General features: G+C 45.4%; 1 protein-coding gene and 1 long non-coding RNA gene across 4 annotated transcripts in view; one reads left to right on the top strand and one right to left on the bottom strand.

Annotated features, from left to right (window-relative positions):
• Window positions 1–926: 926 nt before the first annotated feature.
• Window positions 927–5,282, bottom strand: LOC136996212 (uncharacterized). The gene is made up of 2 exons (XR_010887535.1): window positions 5,246–5,282; window positions 927–4,082 (listed from the first exon to the last, which is right to left on the bottom strand). It is a non-coding gene; the product is annotated as an uncharacterized lncRNA (long non-coding RNA).
• Window positions 5,283–5,778: 496 nt separating this feature from the next.
• Window positions 5,779–26,013, top strand: part of RAB30 (RAB30, member RAS oncogene family) — a 44,710-nt gene continuing 24,475 nt past the window's right edge. The window contains exons 1-2 of one of the 3 annotated variants that reach the window (XM_067317290.1): window positions 5,779–6,004; window positions 10,936–11,047. The gene's annotated coding sequence lies outside the window, so the exon portion shown is untranslated. Of the gene's footprint in view, window positions 6,005–9,791; window positions 9,814–10,935; window positions 11,048–26,013 lie in introns of those variants that run through there. The other 2 variants (XM_013950341.2, XM_067317351.1) reach the window with 2 other exon arrangements.

The following is a 26,013-nucleotide window of genomic DNA, read 5'->3' on the forward strand; positions in this document are numbered from 1 at the left end:
ACTCTCAAAAATTATTTTTTTTGAACTCTAAGAGCTGGTACCATGCTTCAAAATTTGTCAGATCATGGCTTGTCTCATCTCCATGGCACAGACATGCACACTGGCTCGCCAGTGCAACACTGTCAGTTACCAGCTCAGGTTTACTTAAACACACACAAAAATGGTCCACACCTAGTGTAACCTCATCATGATACTCTACCTTCGGGCAATCCAGAGCGTAAGTTTTGTACTGAAGTGCACAGCACACACACAGAGCCCATTTCAAGCAACATAGCCCCAGCACTAATCTTTCTCCACATTAACTGCTCAGGTACATCTCTGCACAGACTAAAGCTAGAATGCTGGCAACCACAGGATTTACACTCAGCACCGGACCCCGAGTCGTGTTGGTGCGCCATACTCTCCAGCAGTCCATGGTTCGGGAAGTCTTCAGCACAGTGCTTCACAGTAAGCCAGATAGCCCAGCAGGAGCTAGGTGGACCAGGCCAAGCTATTATTTTAAGCAGGCAGTATTTTCTTATTTAACCAGGTCTGATGCTGTTCAGGTGGTTCTGAACCATACAGATGCATATATACTCTCAACAGAAATGGGAAACTGGTTTGGCTGTGACCCTACAGTTTTCAATGGTCATTTTAGGCCATCCTACCTGAAGGGATATATCCACACTTAGCAAGAAACAGCAGCACAACACACTCAACTTCGGAGGTTGCAAAACTGGCTAAACAGAAGAAAAGTGCTAGTGTGCTTTCCCCAGGATCAAGTTTCGCATCTGCAGTCTCTTACACTTGGACAGCCTGTTTTTCCCCAGGCCCATCATAGTGAATAGCATTTCTAAATCCCTTATTTGGATCCCCTTCCCCCATGCCCAGGATAAAAATTTCCTGATTCAGTCTTACAATTAGGTCTCACTTAAAGTCAACAGGAGTTAAAAGTTCTGGAAGAACCTGAGTTTTTATCTGCGATAAAAATCAGCAGTTCTTTCAGAAACCAGCTCCTATGAATCCAGGGACTTGCAGTAGCCTGCACATCCTTTCCTGTTGTATAACTGCTACTGAGCTGCTGCCATATTTCAATTAGAGAACATGTCCATGCTACTTAAAGTTCTTGACTGCTGTTAAAGCACTGTTCCTGTGCTGAAAGAGAAAGAGAGAGAGAACACACAACTGTTAACACCTTATTTTTATCAGTTACTACAATTATTTTCAGAGAAACTTTACATATGTTTTCAGCTACTCAGGAAACCTATATTCTAGAAATTGGTTTAAATACTTGCCTCACCACAAATTTCCCAAAGAACACTTAAAAAGGAAGACAGAACCCTTTTGCTCTTACCTGTATTTTTCCAAACTCTCTCTCCTTAAGAACAAAGTAGGCAATAATGTATTTAAAAACAGATCCTTTTTTCCACACCATTAAGACACTGAGAAACAGGAACACCATATGGAAGTATTTATATGGTATATAAAAGTATTTATCTCAAGCTGAATTCACTCTTCTTTTACCTTGCAGCCCCGGTAACTCTTCAGGAAGCCATCCTACGTGAGGCCATTACATATCAAAAACCTTAGGAGCAGTTTCTTCAGCTTCTAAAACCAGAGCAGTAATTTGAAGGTGAAACAGTTTGCCCCCTTCCCTCATCGTAAACTCTAAAAGAGAGATGGTCTGCAAGTTTTTCAACTCTCGCTTTTCTTTCCCAGTCCACCCCCTTGCCCCCAGTCAAGAAAGCATGGGCAGCTCTTACAAAGTTTTGTGGCTGGGTAACTAAGAAAACTGCATCTTACAATACGTTATGTGCCAAGACTAGCACAGCTCAAGTCAGTCATCATTACTAGGCCTTTAAAGACCATTCTCCATTTTCTGTTTGAGCACATACAAATTTTTACCCCAGCTAGTTTACATGGCAAGAATTTACATAAGGACTGACAATTAACATGCAGGAACTCTGGAAACATCAGCATTTTGACAGCAGTTTGCCATGGTGCACCGACATGGGTGTTGATACCATACCATCAGACACCTTAAAAATTACATGTTATGACACAGTGTATTTACACAGTTCAGGTGAATCCTAAGGTTCATCCTTTCTTCGTGTATGTTTAATCTCAAAATTATATATTTCTCATCTAGTTTGCAGATGTGTTTAGTAGGCTATCCAGTAAAGGCTGAATTCATAGCAGCTAACCCCCTGAAGTTTTCATAAAAAGTGAGTAACTTGTCAGAATGAAAACTGAGATATGAAGCCAGATTCCTACATATGACCTTGGCTAAATAATTTGAGAAGACAATCAAACAGAGCAGCCACATACTTTTACATATCCTCATCCTCCCCATCCCCCCTGTAGGAACATCCAACCTCTTCCAGTGATTTTCAGGACACTAGGTGGCTGCTTACCCAAGACCCACGTGACTAAAATCACTTTAGCAGCAAAGACAACCTGCAGTTTCTGCAGCGTAGGATGCTGACCTAATTCCAAGTACAAACAAATCTAACAGGATAGTAGCCTCAGGACCATACAGGGAGTGGATTAAGTTTTCATAGATGGCATTAGAACAGAGTATACACCTACATATTTAAGAAATGCCAAAGGCAGGCCTTCAAGTCACTTTAAGCCTTTTCATATAAAAGTGTTGAGACAACAGGTATTTCTGCAATAGGGCTGTAGACTGCTCGTACGCCTGTTGTGGATCTTACAATTAAGACCTGTTGGGTCACAAAAGAGACTCTGACATCAGCACTTTCAAAGTGAACAGTGTGATGAGAATATGCAAGTTTGAGACATGTCACAGATTCTAATGATGGAACCTGTCACAAGTTGTAATCTATGAGCAAAATCCATACATTGACAAATAGCAGACACCCCCAAACTGATGAAAGTGACCTATAAAACATGCAGAATTCTATTGTACTTGTCTCTTGCCTGAGGCATTCACTTGGGCAGTTGCTTAAGTCAATTCCTTATTTCCACATTTCAACGGGCTATAGCAACTCTCATCTATGATATTAGCAGCATCTTCAGACAAAGAAACATCAAAAGAAATTAAATAATTGTATTTGTAAAGCAACATGCTTCCATGCCTCCTCCCCAGAGCAGCACCACTGTGAAACCGGTGGGGAGGAGGGAAATCAATGCATGTGAAACAAATTGTTGCTAAAGCAATTTAACTAAAAATGTAAACAGTCATTAGGTCAGTAGACTTGTCTTGGATAAAAATTTAGCATTCATGTTTTTTTTTTTCCAGTTAGAGGACTCCCCTCAATTATGCCATCACAATACTTACCATCCTTTTTCGATGAGCAGCTGCACTGACATAAGCATAGGCTTAAAGTCTAAAATGGCCCTTTCCCCCCGTCCCCAAACAAACCAAACTAATCCAAAAGATAATTCCTCCACAATGGGAACACAGAGTAAGAAAACAAACAAAGGAGGCTATATTTGCTAATTCAGAATTATTAAAATACATGCAATTATTACTGAAAGTTATATGAGCAAAAATTTATTATACTGTCTCCACTCCTTTTCTCCAGCAATGAATATGGCAAAATTGGACAAGCTTGGGCAGAGAGGGAAGGGCAGCTATGCAAGGTGCAGCTCCTCTCCCAACACAACTGACATTTTATGGGAGAATGAATGGGAAAGGCAGAGAACTGGTCTTCCCTCTCACCCCCCCCCTTTTTTTTTAAGCTGGAGGGAACTGGATTTAAAGAGATGGAAGAACTGAATGTATTGCTGTAGTTTTAACACATCTTAAGAGACTACAAGGTTTAAGTAATTCACAATTGCATCACACAACATTTCTCATGACAGCCTCCCTCCACCATGTGACTGTACCATGGGGCAAACAGGCTACTACACCTGTGTGCTACTACTGCAAAGCACTGTCTTGAGCAAATGCACTGTACTTACCTCCATGAAAAGACAAATTATTTTAAATATATAAAGCTATAATCCCCTTTTCCTAGGCTACTCCACCACTATAGGGCTTTAGCCAGAATCTCCAAGAAGCCTATGCAACTCTTCTCAACTCTTTTCAATGAAGTATCTTCTTGAAGCAATAAAGTACTTTATTTCACAGGAATCAGCTGTAACAAGAAAGCACATTATTTCACACACACATTTCACAAACCATACAAGTCTTCAATGAATGTCTGCCTTTTCTCCCAGTTTTGAGTGAAGATCCTCCACAAGCTATTTCAGGACTAACAAAGGAACTCAAGGCTCCTTAAAATTAACAGATATTTAACTAACCTCCAGTTTGACAGAGGGATCATTTCCCATTCCCCAGCAGGGAGGCTAGTATGGGTGGGGATGACCGTTCACTCCAAGAAACTACAACCCACGGCTCAAAATCTAGCCCCCCTCCTCCAAGCCAGCCAGAAGGTAAGCTGGACTCCAGGGCTTGCTGAACCCAAGACAGCATCTAAAAGCTGATCAGCAGGCTAAGCCATGCCAACACTACACAGCTGATACGGATAAGAAAATACGGAAGCAAGTTAGCTTGGCTGCTTCCACACCATGCTGAAAGGTCTTATACCATTTAATCCATCCCATCAGCTTGTTCAACGTTAGCTAAAGTCTCTGAAGCGTATAGTATTATAGTCTACAGTGAGGGGATTTGCCTTTAGGATGAAGCAAAGCTCCTCCTGCTGGGCACAGTAAGCCACACATGCTGCCAGCCGAATAAGATTAGCGCAGTTACTAGACATGAGACCGAAGCTTCAACCCTTGGAAGAGCCCAACAGCGACGGGCACAGACACTCACCTGCTTCGTGAGACGGGCACGTCCCGGCCTGCGCCCTGCCGAGGGCCTCCGCCACCCCCGGCACGGCCAAGCCAAGCCTTCCGCCCTGCTCTTTAAACCACGGTGTGCGGCCAAACCCACTCACCTGCCCCAGGCCCCGGCGGCCACGTCCCCCGCGCCGGGCCCCTCTCCCGGGCGCGCAGCCCTGAGGGGCCGCACCGGCCTCCCCAGAAGCGGCAGCACCCGGCCTCGACGCGCCGCCGCCGCCTGCCTTCGCGCCACGCACCGCCGGCCAGCGGCCCCTTCCGCGGACCCACCTCAGCGGCGCCGCTCCCCGCCGGCCCGCCAAGGGGGCGAGGGAAAAGGCCTCGGACCAGCGCTGCGCCCCCTGCCAGGAGCAACCGGCCGCCGCGCCAGGTCTTCCGACACCCCCTCAGCCGCCCTCCCCTCGCTCTCCCCCTTCCGCTGTGTCTTCCCGCCCCCGAAGGAACACTTGTCTCTCACCCTTCCCCTTTTCCCGACGTTTTAACCCGGTTCCCCCGTCTCTCCTCCCGGGCTAAAAGCATCCCACGCCATCAACATGGCGCCGCCGCCGCCACCCCCCTCCCCACACCCCCCTCCCTCTTCCTCCTTGCGGCTGCGCAGCGCGGGGCAGCGCGGGAGTTGGAGTCCCCGCCTCCCGCGAGGCCGGGCGGCGAGAGGGGCGGGGAACTACAACTCCCATAAGGCAGCGGTGCCGGCGGGCGCCAGCCAATGGGAAGCCTGCTGCGCGGCCGCGCGCCCCGCCCCGGCGGGCGAGAGGGGTGATGTCATTGCCGAGCGGGCAGGGAGCGGGGGCGCGCCGCGATTCATTGTGCTCCACCGGCGCCGCCTCCCGCTGCCGCCGCCAGCGCCGGGCCCGGCGGGGCGGCCCCTGCACCAGCCCCGGCCCCGGGGCGGCCTCCACCCGCCCGGGCCTCGCCCCTGCCCGGGGCGGCCCCTCTGCTCCCGGCCCAGGGCTGCCCGGCGACCGCCCCGCGCCCGGCCCCGCTGCGCCCGCCGCGGGGGGTGCCCGGTGCCCCCGCCCGCCGCAGCAGCAGCAGCAGCAGCAGTAGCGGCGGCCCCGTCCCGGTGCCCCCGCCGCGGGGGCGGCTCCGTCCCCCTTCCCGTCCCCGTCCCCGCCGCCCGCCCGCGGCTGCCAGCTTGCTCCCGCCGCCGGCTGGCTGCGCCCCGGCTCCCGCCTCGTTTTATGGTCGTGGAGAGGGAGAAAAAATCCCAAGCCAGGTGAGTTCTGCGCTCCCCCCTTTTTTCCTTTTTTTTTTTTTAATTTATTTTAATTTTTTAATCCTTTCCCTTCCCGCCCCAGTCCGCGTGCGCGCACCGCGTATTCCCCAGCGGGGGTGAAGCGCGGGTGCGCGGGGCTGCGGCGCGGTGCGGTGCGGCGCGGTGCGGCGCGGGCTTAGCCTGGCGCGCGGGCGTCGCTGCCGGGAATAACAATAACGGTGATAACGAGCTAAATAACAGGACGCGGCGGTGAGCGGCCGCTCCGCGCCCCCCGGCAGCTGCCGGCGCTTCGGGGCTCGCTGGAGCCTCCCTGAAAAGTCCGTTCAGGGCTCGCCGGGAACTTCGTGGTCCTGCCAGCACAGCTTCGTGGGGTTCGGTGTGGCTTTTCCTTTTCTTTCCTTTTTTGTTCGTTTTCCCTATTTCTTGTTATTTCTGTCGGGTGCCTTTCAGGTCTCTTACACGAGCAGTGCTAGGATGTTGGTGCAAAATACTATTTTTTTTTCCTTAGTGCAAAACATCAGGATGTTTTTGTGCCCCCCCCCCCCCCCCCCGTAACTGTATAATCGCCGCAATTGCTTGCGCCTCACAGACGTCTAATTTGGCGATGCTGGCAGCGGTGGCGGGTAAACGTGTGCACGCAGCAGAGCCCTGCTCATGTCGGCTGTCAGCATCTTCCAGTGCCCTTTAAAGTTAATCCGCTCCAAAGCCTGCTTGGAGCCTCCTCTGAGAGCAGGAGGAGAGCCTAGAGCTGAACTGATTTTTTTTTTCTTTTTTTTTTCCTCCCCCTCTGCTGCATATTTGCTTCTGCGCCTCTCTTGTGTAACCGACACTGTTTCGTCCTCTGGCAGAGTTTCCTTGGGATCGCCGCGCTGAGGGACGCGTGACATGAGTGCAGGGTGGACAATGCAGCTCCCTGTTTCTTTGGATCAAAGTGTTTGTAAACACCAACACAATGGTCGGGGGGTCCGGGTGTGCGGTGCCCGGCGGCTTGTAGCCTCTCCTCTGGCCAGCGAATTCCCGAGGGATGTCCGCTCTGCGTCCAGACCTCCTCCTGGCATTTATTTTCTTCTATTCTTTTTTCCTTCCTTCCTCTTTGTTACTGACTCAAAGAGGAAGAAAAGCAGTGCATGCAGCAGTTGCCTTTGTTGGGTTGGTCTTTTAAAAAAAATTTTGGTTTCCTGGAATGGCATTTTCTTCTTTATTTATTTATTTTGCAAGGGAGGGAGCCAGTAACCTAATATAAGGTTTCCCAACTTGGCTGCAAAAGGTGAAGTTTTACAGCAGCGATTTCATTAGCTATGAAGCAAAGGTACTGGCGGTGAAGAAATAGTACAGAAGTCATAATTTGAAAGCCTGGGAATTATTCTGGGCAATATTGATCCAGAAGTTCTGGAGAACAAGCAGGGAGTCCATGGCCAGGGGGTTTGTAGATGTAGTGAAGTTCTTGTGATGTCTCTCTTTGATTCGGCTTTCATATTTTATGTGTGTGTATACATAAAATACATATATGTATTAGTATTTATGCTTGTTTTATTATTTTTCCAAATTGTTAGATTTGGTTGATTAGAAAGACTTCTAATAATGTCCTATGTGATAGCATTTTCAAGCTATATTATAGTACAGCAATAAGTGGATTAAAAATGTAGCTCAGAAACTCGCACTAATCATAAGATGAAGTTTTGCCTTGCAGCAACAGAAATACAGACACATAAAAATGGGCCAAAGCTGCAAAGCTCAGGAGATGAGCGATTGCTGTGAAAAGGCAAAGACAAGCTCACAGGCCCTTGCCCTCGAGTTATTTAGGTCATGATCCTGCACAGACCTCAATGTGTGCATTTACTGGCTTGGTTCAAGAAGTCCCTGAGATGCCAGTTGCTGGGAACTAGGAGACGATCCCAGTGAAGTAGTGTTATGTATTTCCTCTGTTCTTTTACTTTTTCCAGTGTCTCATTAGTGGCTGGTGTCTGAAAGGGGAGTCGGAGCTGGAATCTCTGAATCTCTGGTCTCTTGGTGTTTTTGTAGTAGTCCTGCTCTTAATCCCAGTGAGTTCAGTGCCTTACTTGTGATATTTATAAAGCCAGAAATCACGCCTTTGCAAGACAGTGAGCATCAGCTATATGCCTTAAATTGTATTAAATTGTCCCCATTCTAGACCTGTTGCAGAAAGAGGTTCCAGCCACCCGGGTATGCTGGGGTGGCTCCATGCCTAATGCGTGGAGGGGGTCCAAAAGACCAGTGGGACAGGGGACCCCGGGAGAGGCAGGGTTGTGGCAGACTCACTTTTTTTTTTTTCCTCCCGAGTTTTGTTTTCTTCTCTGCTACAGTGGTGAGCAAAGGGAGGACGTTGGTTTTCTAGCCTGGGGTTTGGGGGTGTGGTGAGAAAATGGGGTCTTCTGCAAGAAGGTGTGAATGGAGAAGGCTCTGTGCTGAGGGACCAAGCTCTCGCCTCACGGGCAGGCTGGGGAGGGAAAATGAGAACTGGGCATCCGTGAAAGCGTTGAGCCTGTGCTTGTTTCTCTACCAGCCTTCCCATGAAAGCTTTTTCCTGTTCAGACACATGACGAGCATGTGCTCCTGTTCCTCCTAGGCCCAGCTAGTGGGAGATGCCAGTTACCTCCTGCGGTGGAGTCTTGCAGCTCTCCAAGGCAAGTCGGGGCAGCTCCTATTTTTGGCTCTGGAGCTTCCCTCGTCCAGTCCTTGCTGTGGCAGCCAAGCTGGTATCCATCAGTCAGCGAAGTGCGGCACTCGCTGTAATTTCTGTGGTGTGTCCCCAGGCAGGTGCATCTGCAGCTCTGTTTTTTTTTGTGGGTGAGAGCTGGTGATTGACTCTTCTTATTTTTACATAAAATACAGCTGAGCAAGAAATTATAATAGCTGGGAATTAGATAAATTCCTTACGACAGGACCCTGCAGTTTTAACATAAACTTTGCTCTTAATAGATACAGAAACAAGAGCAGGAGATGTGCTAGGACTATACTTATTAGGCTATAAAATATTCTGTATTCCTGATGGGTTTCCAATACCAAAATCAGCAGCCCGTTTAGACAGAGCTTGGAACGGGGATGATGAGCAGCAGCCCTGCTTTGGCTGAAGATGGACTAGATGACCTAAGACTTTTGATTTCATCTGCAGCTTCTGTGATTTCATTCTGCAGCAAGTCATTCAGCTCCCCCCAAATTCCTTCTGTCAATAACTGACTAAATTTTACTTTTAATGTCTGCCTTACAGTATGAAACAGTGCTATCGTGTGTGTGATGTAATCCTCGTGCCTCTTGGTTAGTCTCTGCTTTAATCGTGAAATCAAATTGGGGAGATTGAGTCAAGCATCCCTTGGATGCTAATCTGTTGAATTCTCTAGGGTAGAGCAGGAATGAACTTGGCCCTTAAAAATTCGTGAGTGTTTAAACACAATCAAGACTGCATTAAAGCATGTCGCTGTTAGAGTAGTTTCATAACTAATCTGTGCTACTAAACATCGGCCCTGAACACAGGGCAAAAGCAACGTATTAGTGAGATTTGTGTTGTAATATTATTTGATTTCACCCTGCATAGATAAAAACATCAGAGCGCGTGGTGGTGTTGATAGGTATTTAGGTTGCAAACAGCTTGAGACTTAATTGTTATTTGCTGTCTTCCCTCCTGGAGTTACTGTTCTCACTGCACTACGCTTTTTCTATGTTGATATGCACTATTCCCTAATATACTTCAGACAAAATTTAAAACGTCTATTTAAACTAACCTAGTTTTTTTTTTTCTTCTCTCTCCTGAGATTAATTAGGAAATAATTGCGCAGAGGAAAAAGCCCCCAGTAAGTTCTTATATTGCTCCAGCTAGATAGAGCCTTGCTGAAATCTGCTACTGTCCTGTAAAAGATCAGAGGATATCCTGTTTATTTTCTTTTGCTTTAGCAGAAATAATTTCTTTTAGATACTCCTGAGGTAAAAGTTGACTGTATTCTTTAAGTATCTGAATAGTGGGTAATTTACTCTTCAACGTTTAAAAAAAAAAAAAGTGAAGGGGAAGAGAGGGAAAACTGTTGGCATGAAAAAACATGAGCTTGCTCAAGAAACTGTATCCTACAGGCTGAGCAGAATCTTAAAAAAAAAAAAGTAGGGGGAAAAAGGAAAGATTAAAAATAAAGAGGTGTTAGAGATGCCGAAGTGCCCGGTAGTCAAGCAGTCCTTGGGTAACTGTGTCCTGCTAAGGATGTGCTCCGTGGAGAGCGGGACATGATGCCATCCCCAGCGGCCTGACCCGCTTCTCTCCCGTGTTGCTCCTCATCTGCTATAAAGTTACACAACGAAAGAACACAATTTAGTTTAGCAAAAGGTCAGTTACTCAAAAGGCAGCCTGGGTGCATTTCAAGTGTGTTTTGGTATAAATTCAGTCTATTACCTTTAAAAGGGAACTGCCATGGCATCACTGATCCCAGTAGGGTGGTGGTCAGCCTTGGCTTTGATCCGTGGGGAACAGGGAGGAAAAGGGCATCCGATGGCTATTGCTGGAGATGCAAATCTGTATGACAAGCAGTTGTGTGGGCTTTCCAGAGCACATTTGACCGAGCCCCCGCATCCATAAAGAGCCGAAATACTTGTTTCCATCTGCCTCCCCGGCCGAGGATTTCCTTTGCCTCCCCTTTCCCCCTGCTCCGATGCATCTCCCCTTCCCCCTGGCTTTTCCGCTATGTAGCGATGTCCAGCAACCACCTTGGGGAGCTTGGATACTCCCCGACTGCCAGTGAATCCGGGGAATGCTGTAAATGGAGACTCTTGTCTGAAAAGACGTGACGCCAATAGGGAGCAGGTTGCAGAAGATGCTGTGGGGAGAGACGAGCGTGTGTGCGACTAGCAAACCTGCGCCTGTGCTCTGCCCTGCGGCCGGCGCGGCTCGAGGCGCAGGGGCTTGACGAGCACTTCTGTCTTCCCACCAGTTACTCTTTCGCTCCAAATACCCGTTCATCCCTAGCTACGGAAGTGATGGAGCTGCAGGAGAAATCAGAGCGCGCCACGTTTAGGACTTAGATCGACGCCTTCAGTCAAAAGGTGCGTGCCGGCATTCAGCTTTACAAATGTTCAAAGGAGAAATGAAAGAGGTTGCCAGGATGAAAAAAGAAACCGTGTTGTTAACCCCCCAGATCTTGTTTTTGCTGTGGTGTAAAGAAATGCTTTCAGTAATAAAAACCTGACTTGAAAAAAAAATCATTAGCACTTCTGTGCGATTTAAATTTCATTGCTTGAACTCGGAGTAATGGAAAATAGATCAGTCGAGGCTTTTTATCTAGCAAGGTTTTAAAGGCAGCCAGCTTCATTTCTAATTAGTGAGAAGTTCTCCATGGTGTCATCCCTTATACTTTCAGGGTCTAATGCATGGTATATTCATGACCGCAATGCGGATGCAGCATGGGAATATTTACTTAAAATAAGCTCCTTAAAAACACTTGTGTACAAGACAAACTCATTAATTTGCTGCTTAATCTGAATTCTTGTTAGTTCTCAGCATGGAGACCTGAAGGGGATTTCTTGAGGTCACTAAGTGCTGCGTTGGCTTATTTTCCTGTTGTTTTCTGGTGACAGAAGGGAATTTTCAGTTTCACTGTCTCTAACATGGGAGATTCAGGCTTTATTAAACTGGCTACCCAACTTGATTAACTGAGAGAGAAAGTGGCTGCCACTTAAAGCCGGAACACACAAAAGGAGTCTTTTTTTATAGCTATTAATTCAAACACCTGAAAATAAATGTAGGGTGAGAAAAGCTTTCCTGGCTCATTTGGTATCCCCACCAGATCCTCTGGAGAAAGCGGATTGTTCCATCCCAAGACAACTAATATTTGGACATGAGGATTGGGTAGCCTTTCTCTTTCCTCCTGAAATCACAGTGGGAATATCTGCTCATTTTTGTGTATCACGAAAAAGATTAAAAGGAATAACATTAGCCGCCTTATTTTTGCATCTCCCCTGAAGTTCATGGTGCATCATGTCCTGTGGAGAAGAGGTATTAACTCGGGTAAACCTGCAGTGATGAATTTTCATTAAAATGCCAGTGAAGACTGAAGTAGTCCATAGCTTTCACAAGAGAGGAGGGGCAGGCTTGGGATTTTCGTATGTCCCCAAACTTGCGAGAACGCCAGGATATGGCTGCGTTTCCAACATTTGGTTCTGCATCCTGGTTCCCCTGAGATAAAAACGGCAAATTTTGCAGGCTGGAAATTTAACCTAGTGATGGATTCGGGATCTGCTCCTATTCCCTAGTAATCTCACTGGTGTTTCTGTGGCATGACTACAGAACAAGAAGTGCCTTCACGATAAAGGGGTCATTTTAACACAGTTTGCAACTCTGATATTCTCTGTCTAAAATCTGCTCGAGTGAAGCGAATGTCTGCACCATCCTCCGTTATTCCTGCCCAACAGGCAATAGCTGTCTCCAGAGTCTCCTCGTTCTGTGGCTGATGGAAGGCAGTGGCACCCTCTAATCTCTCACATATGCATCTGATAATGAAAATCCCCACTGCAAATATTTGTGTTTGAGAATTATGTAGCTATGGGGCAATTCTTGAACAATTTGGGGTCTATTTAAAAAAAAAAAAGCTGAGTTGCAGATATCAGAAGCCTGAAACATCAGAAGTTGGTGCTTGATTTTTTTTTTTTTCTCTTGCATTTGTCCTTGTTCTGAACAATTTGTTCTGCCTAGATAGGGAACTGTGCCCATTTTTTTTCAGGCCAGCAGTATTCACACTTCTAAAATATGGTAGTAGCCTTTTGCTTGAATAGATGTGCATGTGCATAGAAAACCCCAAACAAACCCAGATTCCTGTTGACTCTCTAATTTCAGCAGAAAAACTGGGACTCTGGAGTTTAGCCCTTACCTTCTAGACTGAAGAGGGTAACGGATTTCTGTTCAACGTGTCCACAAGAGAGAAGTGGGAGCATGCAAATCAGTTGGAAACTGTTTTGTTATCTGTAGGAATGAGATTTTTTTGCAGCGTGACCTGCTATTAAATGTTTCTGTGCACTGAACGTCTCCCGTACAAATATAGTATGTGCTTGATTCTGAAGTCGCTCCTGCCTCCCCCTCCTTCAAAGAACTGAAGAACAAACTTAAAGAAATGCATCCATACTGTGATCCTGAGGTACTTCCCAGTACATATTTCCAATATGCTTATAAACCTTGGAAACTACTTGTGCATCTTAAACCTCTGGCTTTTTATAAATGGCCATCCCATTTATATTAATGTTGCCTCTAACTTGTACTGTCTGGATCAGGAAACTACCTGGTTAAAAACAACCTTTTTTTAAAAAAAGAAAAGGAATCTTTTTTGCTACATTAATTTTCTTGGGGCCACTGTTTATTTTGCAGCCATGCAGATGATTAACTAATGCAAAAGCGCAAACAACATGGGGCAAGTGGAAGTGGGGAGAAGGCACCTACCGCGTGTGCTTTCAGCTGCTTAAGTACTGTGTGACAATGCGGAAAAAAAATGAAGGTGTAAATAAAATAGCAAACTTTCTTCCTAAAGGGAGTAGAAATTTAAGATGCTTAGAAACTAATAAAAAATACATCTGTAAAAAAAGAAATCCCCGCAGTTAGAAATTCAAAGCTGAAGAAGTTCAGAACAGATTGAGTACTGACTTGTGCTGCTAAATAACCAAGGGGGGGAAAAAAAATCATTGTGGGCTGAGGTTAGTTCCATTAGAATAAACGAGGCTGTGAAATAAATATTAAATAAAGTCTCTCATTAAGTTCTGCATTTTTACAAAAGCTGTCGCCGTAGGGAGAGAAACCTGGCATGGGTTATTGTTTGTTTATCTCGGCTGTCAGTCAGCGTGCTGGGAAGCGTGTTGCATCCATTCGTAGAGGAGCCGTTAGTAACCAGGCCATCCTGTTTAAATGTCAATCTCTGCTGAGAAATGTATAAAACTAAATAAAAAAAGAATTTTTCCATCTTGTTAATACCTCTTTCACAGTATTCCTCATTTTGCTTGCTGACCTTAGTTCTTGCAGATACAAGAATGCTTTAAAAATACCTCCTTCACAGTGTTGAGTGATACCTGGGTAACTAATTTAGTTAGTCTGGCAATGCTCATCCAAAGCTCACCTGGTATGAAGAAGAGGTTTTGTTGTGTGATCTTGAGGCTTGGTCTGGGCTGATGGAGAACTGAGCAGTCAACAGACCACAGGTCCAGGCTGGGATTCCTGCCTGTGCCTCTGAGTTATACGCTTTACCAGTCTTTACAATAAAAACAAAACAAGTATGCTTCCTGCATAATAATAGCATGCTGGATGAATGTATATTTTTGGTATATTGTGGTGCTGTGACTCTCTAAAAACCTCTGGGTCCAGGATTCTGGTCTTTGTAGATATTTAACCCCCCCTAAATTTTATATTTTGCTAAGCCATCTTCTCCCTGCCACCACACTGGCCCATGCTTTAAATATCTGTATTGATGACAGTCAAAGACTGCATTAATGTTTAATGCAGGAAATTTTTCACCTTTAGACTCTCATTCATCCATATTGCTATAATCGATTCATCCTGGAAATACTATGCTAATTAGAGGAGAGACTGATACACAAGCATCACTGTGACATGTATAACCAACCTGTCTCGTTTTGATCCTTTCCTTATCTCTGCTTATGACTTTAATTGTGTACCATCTCAAATAGGATCTGCTGTTTGTGCACTGGATGAATGAGGAGTGTGAACTTTGCATTTGCATGTTAATGGAGCTTTGTCTGGGAAGGTGTGACTGGGTTTCAAGCAGGGCTATGCAGAAAAAGATAACATTGCAAATACCTGAGCAAATTCGATGCCAGAAGTTCAGGCATTGCTAATTACAAAGGCTTTTTTCCTCTGATAATTTCAAATGCGCCTTTCAAATGGACAAGGCAATTGCTATGATTTAGGAGGAGAATTATTGCAGAGAATGCCGTTCAGTAATCAGCATATATCTTCTTATAGGAAGGAAGGGCTTGTAATTTGTGTGCCCTTTCTAAAGGGAGGATGTATTAATTGAATCTTAATATGTGTTGTGACATGTATGGTGATGGGGGATATGTTGGAAAATATTGTACGCTGAAACTAGATGGATTTGTTATGTGCTAAGATATGTATGTTGCTGAGAATGTGGGTTATTCTCAATAACTGAAGTTAAAAATTAATGTATAGGATATTTTGTAGTTTTTCTGGCATTTGAAGCTTTGACTAAGATTTTGACATTTTATCCTCCAACTTTTGATATATATATATTTTTTAAAAGGGCAATCTGATTTTATCTGAATTGAAATGCTTCCCAGTGATGCATGTTTCAGTGTGTGCCTGGGGTTTTTTGGAGACTGTTGCATGTTCCTCTTACAAAGGACCACCTCTTAATCACTATTTTGACCATTCCTAGGCAAGTCTTGATACTCTCCATCGTACTTTTGCTCTTGCATGGGAAGACCTCCCTATAAATAGTCACAGGATTCCCTGAAAATATCTACAAATGTCTCATTACACTTTTCAGATCCCTCCTCTAAATTCCTTGCTCTCATGATGTTTGCAAGGAACTTGACAGTGAGTTTAAAGCGTGTGTCTCTACGTCTCAGCCTGATGGAGCTGGAACATCTTCCGTGAATCAGACTTGCAGGAAAATGAATGGTGCCTGGATAACAAACTGACATTTCCACATAGCGATGGTTACAGTAAGCTTCAAGAGGGGAGCCTTGCTGCGTTAAATCTAGACACATGTGGACCTGGACTGCCCCAGGGTGGTTTATCAAGCAGGATCCCTTTTGCTGACTCTTGCTTGTCTGTATTGCAGTAGCACCAAGTGGTCCCATCCTTGCTCTGCCGGTACCTGTGCAATCAGAAAGCAGAATCTGTTCCCATCTTGCAGAGCTTTACGGTGAGTGACAGCAGATCAGGGTCCCAGGCAGCCAGGGGAAGGCCAGGGAACAGCGAGACCATTATTTTGAGCAGCAGTGACAGCCTGCCAGCTGCCTACCTTTTGAGTTTACAGTAGGCATCACAACCCGAGATGACTTTGAGAGGAGACAGCTTGGTGGATGTTTACAGGGAGATCTTCCCACGCATGAGGAAGAGCGTGCTTGACTGTGTGAAGGTGTGTGCTGTGAAAATTTCTCTGACGGTGATGTGTGTGACGGGAAAGAGAGGCAGATAAGGATTTATGAAGGTCTAGCTAGGTTTGAAACACTTCTTAGCTGAAGAGCCCTGAAAAGAAAATTAAGCAAGTGTGACTTCCAGGGCTATCTGATATCTTTGTGTGTTAATACTCCTTGCAAAAATCGTAGCTGTCTCAGAACGGCTGCTCAGAAGCGGCGTGGAGAAGGAATAGTTGGCACCGCGCGCCGTGATAAACGGCTGCTTATGTGTTGGCGATAATTAGTGGGATGTGGAGTAGACTGTAAAATAAACGTGAAAAGTAATCAGGAGCGGGTGAGCCAATGGAAGCAAGGAGGAACAAAGGGAAACCCTGAAGTTGCGAACCGCCAAAATTGTCCTTTAACAGTGGCTTTTGAATGGCTGCCAGTGATCCAAGATGAGATCTGTCAAGGCCAAAGAAGGACAGTCACCGCGACCGAGATGTGAGGGGCTGTTGGGCTGGATTAATTCTGAAGGGACTTTCTTTATCCTAAAAGGACTCGCTGATGTACTTCCGCAGGAAAGAGCTCTTTTGCCAGTGCAGTTTAAGCTGGTTCCCCAAATGAATGATCTACTCTAACAGCAAATCTTTGTGTTGGCCAGGCTTTGACTGAGGAGGGGACGGTTGCTCTCTCCAGCAAAAGGAGGAGAGGGGTTAAGAAGAGGTGGATGTTGTCTGTTTTAAGTTGGAAAACTTCCTGGATATGTGTCATCAGCTCCTGGAGCTCTTTGGGTTATATTAATTGTGAAGGTTTTCCAAATGCAAATGGGCTCTAAGCCTGCCAACAGCCTCAATGCTGCTTTTGCTGTCCAGGAGTCTTCTAACCTGAAGCGCGAGGAAAAATAGCATTTTTCTTGCCATTCACTGCTCTACCAGTTCAACTGTGCCCACAGAACACTAAATTAGGACTGAAATGATTTCTGTTGGTGTTTGGGGAAGGAGGTGGCACTAGGGCAGCTGGAGGAGGATTTGGGCAATTGCAGAATGGTGGAATATGATCTGTCTGCATCAGGAAACTGGGACAGAGACTGCGGGAAAGCTGTGCAGCCGTGGGGAGCTCCTGTGCTTCAGCACCTAGGCATGGGTAGGGAGCGAAGCAAGAAAAAAGAATTATCTTCTCAATTTCGGGAGCTATAACTCTTACATAAGATTTACTACTTGAAAAGTGAAGTGTCAGAACAAGGACAAAAATAGAAAGACAAAGACAAAAATGTAGAGAACCCAGTGTAAGGACAGAGGAAGACAGGTATCAAGACTGAGTCAAAGAAGAAAGAAAAAATGCAGACAGTAAAGAGAAGCGTAGTAGAGTTGGGTTGTGGTGATGGAGGAAGAGACCAAAAACAGGTAAAAGGAGTAAAACAGTCCGATGGATAGAGCCTTTGACTGCGGTCTGCCTACAGGGAGGCTATTCCCAAATTTCTGAGCTTGGGCAAGTCACTTCATCTGTTCATGTGTCCTGCCTTGCCTGTGTGTGCTGAAAGCCCTGTGAGGTGGATAATCTCACTAAGTGTGAGCTATAGTACAGAGTACAGTGAGGTCATCAGCCTGGTTTTGATTTCTAAGTTTTGTTATGATACAGATTTGAAATTACTCTTGAGGAGGAAAGGGGGAGGAATTGTAATATTTACTCCCAGAATGGCGGTGCTGACCTAGAATGAAGTACAGGCTGTTTGTGCCCAGCTGATGCTCTGCTTTAAAATGCAAAGGGTGCGTGTGCGGGCATGCGCGTGGTGCAGTGTTTGCTTCCACACTCACTGCTTGCAATAGTCAAATGTTGAGTAAAGTTTTTGAGTTTTATCTCTGACCTTTGAAAAATGCTGGGAGGTCTCCTCAACATGATAGACCAGAGAAACTGTAATATATTCTTCTAAAACACAGCACTCCTTTTTATGGTTTGAAACCTGTACCACCTTTTGTACAGCCTGATATGACTACAACTCATATCATGCACAAGGAGATACAAACAAGTGGCAAATAACAAAAGAAAAGAGAAGAACAGTCTGAGAAGCTGAAAAGCCACGTGTATGGGATCTACAACACTCTTGTTTTCTCAAAGAACTAAACTGATGTTTAGTTTGTTTTCATATTTGTGTTGCTGGATGTTGTAATAGCATGATGAATGAATAATTTAACCTTAATACGATAATATATTTTAAATCATGACTTCCTAATTCCCCCATACTTATTACATCTGGATCTGGATTAGTCCCAATAATTCATTTATATCAAGAGTGAAGAGGACCGTGTTTGTAATTGTGCTTAGGGCCTTATTTTGCTATGTTTGGGGCCAGCGTAAGGTGGCACGGCCCCGTTGTGCGCTAAGAACATACGCTGTCTTCCCTGCCTGTGTGTTTAGGGGTAATAAATACCCCACCAAATGCAAATACGGTGCTTTCTGCAAGATCCTCATTATCTCGTATTGTACCTGGGAAGTCTCGTTTGGTGCTTACCCAATTTCATGGCGAGTGGGAGGGGGAAGAGAGGTTATTAGTTGCCAAGAAAAGAGACTTGAACCAATGTAAGGGAAAGCTTGGAGCTGCCAGCTTTAACCCCAGGCAGGATGTGAGGCTACTGCAGAGCAGCAGACGCGGAGCAGTGAACCAAAGGAGCGGATTAGGGAGCACACAGCGAGAACTTGGATATCTTCAGCGGAGATGAAGTTCTTCACTCCAAAGGCTACAAAAATGCTTTTTTTTGGTGCAGAATACTTGTCTTTGCCATGAGCCAACCTAAATTTCTACGCCAAAGCAATGCTTAAACTTGTCCCCTTGTATTGCACCACAAATGTGTTGCTTGACACTTAATGCCTAAATTTCCGTGGTTATCCCATGTTGTTTTGTACAATGCGTTGTAGTGACTGTTGTTCAGATTGGCACTGAGATTTGCACTCAAATCTGATTTGTGTTTAGCGATTGAATTGAGATTCACGGATCTGACACAGTTTCGCCAGAACACGCATCTCCTTTGTCCTTCCAAAAATGGAGCATTTCCTAACTTTTGGCAGAAGTAATCCTGAAACGGCTCTGTTGTTTGTCTCCACAGGTAGCTGGCGAGTGTCCTTCCAGGGTCACGGATGTTTTTTTGTCAGTTCGTTCTCTCTGAATGCATTTCTCCGTGATACTTCCTGCCCTTTGTTGTATGCCCAACTTTCCAGCTCTCCTTCGCTGCACTAGGCTCGTGCCTTCCTGTTCTAGCAGTATCGGTCCGGACATCTTTATCCCAGATCCATCCCGTGTCCTTCCTGTTTTCTCTGTCTTTTCATATATCCTTTATTTCCTTTCCTTATATATCCTTTATAGCCTATTGATATATCCATATATCCTTTCTTTATCCTTTCTTTATCCTATTATTTCTTCCTTTATAACCATCATCAGAAACTGCCCCACAGGACTTTTTTCCCACCAATATATATTTTTTAAACCTAGGTATTACAGCTATAAAATATTTCCTCTAATGTAATCTGTAGCAATTCAGGGTACTGCAAGTTAAGCAAATATCTCTGGAGGAACCCTGTTTCATGAGCCTTGTTACCATTCCTGGATTCCTTACCCCTGCAATAGCTTCTCTTCTGCTTCTTATCGTACATGTATCAAGTGCTGCTTTAGTTTGGCTAAATTTAAATTGTTCTGCATGTGAGAATTGCAGAGATGTTGGGGTGTTTATGCTGAAAGGGAGCATGGGGCAATCTATTAAGTGGGAGCAATATGTTAAGTGACATGGTAGTCATGAAAATAGCTGGTGTTTAGTATCATCCCTTGCACTGAAATTAGATAGAAGAACAGAGTAGACTGAAAAGAGGGTTCGAAGCTGGAATTCAGTTGTTCTGATAGGAATTAATTCATTGCAAATAAATTTGTGCAAGTCCTTGCAAACCCCCTGCGCTCAGAGGGAAGACAGGAGAAACCAATGATGTTGCAAATTTGCTTTTGAACTTAAGATAATGCTCCTGCAAAAGTTCCTAACAGAGCCTTGCAGGGTGTGTGATTTTAGTCTTAGAGCACCAGTTTGAGACTGCTTATATGGACTGTTGTTGCATGGGGAAGCATAAATTCCCCAGTGCCAGGTAAGAGGACTTGTCATGCAAGCCATCGCTGACAGAGCCAGAAAAAACTTCCACGTTTTCATTTCTCCTCTTGTTCTTTGTTTTCCCTGCTGTGAGGATAAATATGCACACAGTATTCTTTTGTTGTTTTCTTGATTTATGGTGCCATCTTGGATGTTCTGTTGCAAATTGAAGTTGTATATATTATAGAAAGATCTTCTAGGGAAGGCTTTCCTTTCTAGACTTCATTAGAATTGAAATCATAACTCTAATGGCAGCTTGTGCAATGCAGTCTGGTGCTTTTGCACGGCCTTATGCTTCATGGAAGTGCACTGTGCTGGAGCGGGAAGGCTCTGGTTGTGTTTGATAGGATAGATGGCTAGCTGAAACCTTAAGAGGGAATTCTTTGCTTTACTAAACGAAAATGCCTTATGTTCAGTTTTGAATTGCAAATATTCTTACTTTTGGGCAGACTGCTGCCCGTTCTGTTAAAGAACAAATGGTGGCACTTTGAATTATTTTGTATAAAATTAGGGAGCTGCAAGAAACAAATAAACATAAGATGTTCCGTATCTGCACAAAGGCACAAGCACAGTCTGTTTGTTGCATGCCACTTCCTTTGATAAGCCATTTCCTAAATAAAAATGTCAGAGTATATATGTATTCAAGATGCTGATAATGCAGTATTTTTTGTGACTGAAACACTTTTTTTTTTCTTTTTTTTTTTTTTCCAAACTTGCAGCATTGTCTGCCAAGGCTTGAAAACCTGCGTGTAACTAGCTGGCAGTAGCCTCAGGACCAAGTCTCCTAGTCAAGATGAAAAATACTTACTCCGTCATATCCCTGTAGCATAAAGGGCTGAAGTTGTGGTGTTTATTCTGTTGCTCCAACACTGTCAAGCAATTCCAGCCTAATAACAGGATTCTTCTCACTTGGTTTTGTTTTTCTTTTTTATTTTCCTTTGTCTTTCTCGGCCTAACTTTTTTAATTCCCCTTTTGTCCTGTTCTTGCTCCCTTCCAGCATCCACCCACTTGCGTAGGAATTCAAAAATGCTCCAAACCCCAAGCAGCCAAAGGACCGAATGTGCTCGCCAGAAACCCTTGCAGGGAAGGGATGCTGGCGTACCGCAGGGTATTCTGGCCCATTGTCCTGTGTGGGAAGGCCCCATCCTCTGTACTTCATCCTGATTTTCTAGGCTGAAGACCGGAGCCTCCTTGTCTCCTGCAGTGCGCTTGTAGCTCCAATAATTTTAGCAACCTCAACGTTTCCTCTCCGAGGTGTGGTTTGGGGAAAGGGTTAACGTACGAGGCTTGGGATAGATTTGCTGTGGTTCGAAGCTGAATAGTGATCATGGAAATCTGTTTGCCCATGCTTGATGTTGGTCTCTGTTGGACGCTTCCTACGCGAAAGGGTGGGCTGGCAGCCAGCAGCCCCCAACCACAGCCCGTCCTGGAGGAAGCCCAGCTGGGGAGGAGGAAGATGAGGAACCTTCTTCCTTTTGCCCCCTATCCAAAAGATAAAGTATCCAAATTGGTTATCCTCGTTAAATCTTGCTGCCTTTGACTGATTTGCCCCGACGTCCCTGGTTGCAACTCAATGAGGACATTTGCAGATGGAAGCGTAAGGAGGAGCCTGGTCCGGTTCGGTTCCTCATAGCGGCAAGGGCTCTGCAAGAGCGTATGGTAGTAAATGCTGGTCACCTTGGTCAGATATTGCCCCTGGTGTACATACGCAGATCTTCTGAGTGAGGTGGTGCAGTTTTGAGTACAAGTAAGAGAGTTTGTGTTTTTGATTAAGGAACGGGTTGCTTTCCAGCAAATCACATGTGTGCGGTTGTGCAACTTCTAGTCTCCTACATGCCGTCGAGACGGATGGGGTAGGGAAGTGTGGTACAAAAAAGTCCCAACCCACAGAGGAGCAGTGCTTACAACATCATGTAATAACCATTATTCCTTAGGGTCCCGTTGTTCCTTCAAGACAAAAGGCCTCGTCTTGGAGCCCGGCACCGAAGAGAGGATTTGCGGGAGGGGAAGGGTTGAAAGCAAACACGACTGAATAAGTCCTCGTGGTGAAATGGGCGATGTAAATCTGTCGTGTGGATATCCTGGACTTCCCAGACTTCTAGCACCCAGCCAAAGAACGAAAGGCGGCGCAGCGTTGTTGGAAAAAAGCAGCTCTCCGGGGGCCGGCTGATTAGAGCCAAATTACCTCCCGCCTCTACTCAGAAAACCTCTTCTCACGAAACGTATTTATTCTTGGTCGTGCAGGCTGTGGAAGGCAGGGCGCGAGGTGCCCTGATTGCGCTGGGCGGAGCAGGTGCTGGGATGTCTTCACTGCTGCTGTTACCTGTTCGGCAGATTAAAACGGGTACAGAAATGCCTATATTTTTGTTTCACTTTAAGCAGCTTCCATTATTGGCCGAGGGCAAGAAATGCTGCCGTGATGCTAAGTTTCCCTGGGGCATGCGGGAACGGGAGAGGAAACTTGGGACGCCGCGCGGTTCCCTTGACCGTACCTTGTCGTCGGCCTCCCCGGTGAGCTCCCCGATGCAGCCGAGATCCCGGCGGATAATTCAGCACCGCCTCTTTGGCAGGCAAGAAGTCGTCACAAATAAGAGCACATGGTTCTCATTACCAGGGCCTGCATGTCCACTTATGCTGAATTGCCTGTATTCACTGGCTTTCGGATGGTCCTTCAGTAAGTCGGAGAGAGCAAACATTTTTCCTGGGAATAGCAGCTGTTTATATAGACCGTGCAGCAGGTTCAGGAATGATTATTAGGAAAACATTCCTTTCTAGTCGTGAAAAAAGGCATTTTGTTTTTTCTTTCCTCCAAAACACACAAGCTGGAGAGTCAGGGATTTTCGTTTGCCATGACAACCCATGAAACTGCAGAGCTATGTGATTTCTCTGTCCTTCCTACGATTAAATCTTTTTTTAAAGGCCATGTTGCTCACAGAGTTGGGAAACATCAGGTGCTATTTGTTTTTCTCATGTAGATTAGGCAGAATTTAATTTGCATGTTTGCTTGGGAGCCGTAGAGAGCGGAGGGATATTGATATTTCCATGATTCATGTTAAGAGCGGTGTCTTAGCTCAGAATTGTCGTATTGTACTGAAATCTCGTTTTTTGCTCCGAGACGGTAGCATCACCAAGGAGTCCTGGCTCGCGCGGGATGAATGCCAAATCATCATGGGACCTGTGAGTGCTGCTTAACAGCGGGGAGATTCAGGGAGACACTGGTCTGCGTGTCGTCCAAAGGGCTTTAGAGATGGGCTTTATGACCCAATAAATCTCCTCCTGTTCTTACGCCAGGGTGAAGTTCAGCAAGGGCGGAAAACGCAACGGATGCGACTCCTGATGCCTGGTTCAGTTGCCGTTGCGGTCCATGAGAGGGCTCCCACTAGCTCCAGATCTGAGCATTTCACGTTAACGAAAAGACCTGGATTGCCGTTATCATCAGTATGCTCAAGTCCCACCGTTTATCCCGCCGTTTAAAAATTGCTGTCTTTCGCTGAGGAATTTCCCCAGGGCACCAAATATAGATTAAAAACAGAAAAACCCAAGAGCTGCTCTGTTGCTAAGGAACAAAAATAAATGGTCACAAACACGGCATGGACACGCCAGCTCCCGTCCCCATGACCGTGAAGCTGTGTGCAAGCGCTGCCTGCGTTTCTGTAGCTGGGCAGTGGCAGCACGGCCCGGGACTGCGCACGTCGTGGTGGCCTCGGTGCCGAAGGCGGAGTGGGAGCTGCTTGCTTTAAGTAAACAAGAGGAAATCATTTTTTCTGCTTCCTAATATTATAATCCTGAAGAGGTCAAAACTTCAGTAGGCTCCTGCCAGGAGATTAATTTTTTATGTGCTGTTATATGTAATATAGCGCTGCCTATCTAGGAAAATCTAGAACATCTAGATTTGCAGTGGTAGGAGGCTCCCAATAGTAGAGCTAATAGAGAGTAGAAAGCTCCCAATAACAACTCTACTTTTGCTTTGGGGATTTTTTAGTTTACAGTTTAACCTGTGCAGTGTCTTGAAATGGAGCCAGCCTGGAGCTGAAATGAGGCTTTAAGAGCAGATAGCTGCTCTGGAGGAGCAAATGCACTGTTGCAGTGGTTCAGGACAAGCGAAAAGTACTGTAACCAACTGAAATTATGAGGAGAATTGGGGAAAAAAAGGGCAAGTGTTAGTACTTGAGCTGAAATTTGACCAGAACATAAATATCTTTCCTTACTCTCTGAAGAGACCCGTGGTATCCTTATAAAATTTTATTCAGGAGCCATTCTCATATGAAATGACCATTATGGAGATCTTAGTTACAGGAAAGATATTTTTCTATAACGATGAAATGTTGGGAATTGTGGATTTTGGGTTGATATTGTGGCATTGGTCCTGTTTCGTTACCTCTGTTTCAGTCGGGAGTAGCTTCACTGAAGACGACGAAGTCTCCCCAAATTTTTGCCGGTGTAATTGAGAGCGGGCTCTATGGCTGATTTACAACGAAACGTAGACTTGGGGGTTGACACCCAGTTAGGGTGTTAGACCATTGGTTATGGTCCAGTTCTGCGCTCCTCCTGTCTTGAACTTCTCGGTTTGTACCTAAAGGCAGTTTTACACTTGGCTGAAGGCCACCTAAGCCAGGGGAAAACGCTCGTGCTGGTGGTGCGGTTCTGTTACGAGGCAGAAGCGTGTGTGTGTGCAATTCTGCGTGCTCAGGACCAGACTGTGTGGGAGGTAACGGGTAAAATGTGCTTTCTATATGGAAACTTAAAGCAGGTTCTGCATCACCCCGGGGGGTGCTTGGGGCAATGCTGAGCGTGGAAACATCCGTCGTCCCAAACTTGCTTTTTGCAGCGGAGGGGAAAGCAGAGAGCAGCACAAGCACGCAGCAGGTGTGGATGGGAGAGGAGCAACCGCCTGGTCGAATTAGCCATCAGTTAATACAATAATTTAAATAAAAGTGCATTGTTATAAACTGCTGCTTTTCCTATCATAATTGCACAGAGATGCAATGTGCAGCTCAGTTATGGCTGGCTTATGATACGGATGTGGTTGTGATAAGGGAAGCATAGGATCACTTCTTTATGTCCTTGTATAAGTGTTTGTTTAAAAAAAAAAACCAACAACACTTTTCTCTAACAATTCTGACTCTGGAGCTGGCTGTACGCTCTTGAATTAGTCTATAAGTGGCAACAGCACACAGGAGGTTTCTCTTATCGCCATACAAACTCTGAGGGCAGGGGCAAACAAGATAACGAGATGAACACAGCCAATTTATTTTTAAGTGTGTTTTGAATTGGCTGCTATTATGCCTGACCTGAACCTCCTGCATCTTCAGGATAAAGTACTGAGAAATGACGAATGTTACCGCTCAGTGAAAGAGCATTTTGTAACTGTGTCGCTCCATTATACGTATGGGTAAAGGAGAGCACCGAGCAGTTAAATGACTTGCTGAAGGCCGTGCGCGGAGACGGTAGCGGAGAGCAGCATGGTGCACCGGGGAACTCCAGCCTCCAGTTCCCTCTCCAGTCACTGGGAAGATGCTGCCCCAAAAATCCCAAATGCAAAAGGCTATGATTTAAGGTGGGTTACCTGCACCGGGCTAATTCTTGCTCTAACAGAATTTTGTGCTCATTGCTGGAGAAAACTTCCTCAAGGATTTGCTTTGGAAAAGCTTTGCTACTGAGGTGTTATCAGTCCAAATGCTTCAGGAAAACACATTTTTTTTATTTTTACAGCTTTTACAGTGCATGCACAGTTCTTACAGCTGTAGTGTCTTGGCTTTTGCAGTTTTGACTTCGATTTTTTGCTATTTTAAGGGAACTACTAA

The sequence above is a fragment of the Apteryx mantelli genome, chromosome 1 (assembly GCF_036417845.1).
Source record: "Apteryx mantelli isolate bAptMan1 chromosome 1, bAptMan1.hap1, whole genome shotgun sequence".
NCBI classification, from domain to species: Eukaryota; Metazoa; Chordata; class Aves; order Apterygiformes; family Apterygidae; genus Apteryx; species Apteryx mantelli.